Consider the following 1,948-nt stretch of genomic DNA (forward strand, 5'->3'; position numbering starts at 1 on the left):
GTAGGGGAGGGGCAGAGAGAGAAGGAGACACAGACTCTGAAACAGGCTCCAGTCTCTAAGCTGTCAGTGCAGAGCCTGACGCAGGGCTTGAACTCATGGACAGCAAGATCATGACCTGAGCCGAAGTTGGATGCTCAACCGACTGAGCCACCCAGGCACCCCCACTGATGGCTCATTCTATGCCAGGCACTGAGTTTAAATAATGGTCCTACTGTGTCTGCTTTGGCAACACATATACTAAAATTAGAACAATACAAAGAAGATTAGCATGACTCCTGTGCAAGGATGAAATGTAAATTCGTAAAGTATTCTGTATTTTTTAACTTAATTTTTTTAATGTCTTACTTATTCTTAAGAGAGAGAGAGACAGAGCAGGAGCAGGTGAGCGCAGAGCGAGAGAGGGACACAGAATCTGAAGTAGGCTCCAGGCTCTGAGCTGTCAGCACAGAGCCCGATGCGGGCTTGAACTCATAGAGTGCGAGATCATGACCTGAGCCGAAGTCGGACGCTCAACCAACTGAGCCACCCAGGCACCCCTCTGTATTTTTTTAAAAGAGGAAGAAATAGAACTCTCACTGATTGTTACATTCATATCACCCAAACTTAGAAAAAATGTAGTCTTCATTTCTACCTGCCACTTGTGTTTATTGATTTTTATTTTAGAAAAACAGTTTTTTATTTCTTGCCCTTTTCTATCACAGAAGAATATTTTCTGGTGTTTTTGAAATCTTCTATGATGGTTCATTATCATCAGTCCTCAAACTGTGGTTGCTATATGCTGGGATGGGACTGCCATCTGAGGGCTTAATGGCGAGATATATGAGTCAAAATACAATGATCTGACATGGCATCATGTTTGTGATCTCAAGTTGAGTTCTTTACCTAGTAAATAACAGCAACTATTTCCTAATTTTTTCTTGGGTACTACCGGCCAAGATTAAAGACATATAATATTAATACAGTAACATCAGACACTAATCATCAAAATATTTCCATTAGATTTTTTTCTCTTAATTACAATAGAATATGAGTTTAGCTTTCTTCATTTTATAATACTTTAAATTGTAATACAAGACACGAATGAAAACAGGTGGTTCTGCCTGGCCCTGTGGTTCAGTTTTCTGGACCCAGGAGTAGGACCAGGCTGCCTTGTCATAGATGACTAAAAGCGCCATGGCAAACCAAGCTGAGGAGAGGAATTGATGAGGTAATTAGATCTATGTGAGCAGACCAATTCGTATCAAATAAATAATTTAATTCTAGCCTTTTTCATTAATATTTTAAAAACTAGAAGATGGGAGATTTTTGGCTGTCTCCTTCTCGTACCCATAAATGACACTCACAGCATTCAAAATGCCTGTTGCTAGTGTAAGCTTAAAAAGTATCTCAAGCATTAGATTAGCATTAAAAGGTTTGAGACTAATACCTAGATTTTGACTCCTAATCCAATGCTTTTCCCAGTATAATACGATATCTTGGTCTTCAGCAGGAGATATTTTTGCTGAAAGGGAATTTCTTATAGGACATAAAGGCTAATAGGATCTAATCTGGAATGCCCAACAGAATCCTTTAGCCTTAGTCTTCAAGGTCCAAGTGTGAGCAACTGTCACAAGCTGCAAGTTCTCAGCAGAAGCAAGTATGTGGACACAGGGATGAGACAGAGATGGAAGGAATAAGAAGTATTGTTTCTCTCCTGTCTCCTGTCCTGCCCCCAACCAAAATGTACCCATGACTCTCACTCCTGAATCAGTTTTGAAGGCAGAGAGAGCACTTGCAGAATGGCTGGATATTCGGAGAAGTACTGCTCTTCGTTTTAGTGCCCCTCATATCTGAAATCCAGAACAATTGCAATCCTTGATTCCTGGGTTAAACCACAATGTTGAGAAGCTGTTCTATGTGAAGAGAGAGGGTGATATGCCTGGTGGCTGAATCGGTTGAACATACAGCT

General features: G+C 40.6%; 1 non-coding gene across 1 annotated transcript; it reads left to right on the forward strand.

Moving 5' to 3' along the window:
- Window positions 1-213: 213 nt before the first annotated feature.
- LOC111556739 lies at window positions 214-320 on the forward strand. The gene has a single exon (XR_002736458.1). It is a non-coding gene; the product is annotated as a U6 spliceosomal RNA (small nuclear RNA).
- The last annotated feature ends 1,628 nt before the right edge of the window (window positions 321-1,948 follow it).

The sequence above is a fragment of the Felis catus genome, chromosome A1 (genome assembly GCF_018350175.1).
Source record: "Felis catus isolate Fca126 chromosome A1, F.catus_Fca126_mat1.0, whole genome shotgun sequence".
Classification (NCBI taxonomy): Eukaryota; Metazoa; Chordata; class Mammalia; order Carnivora; family Felidae; genus Felis; species Felis catus.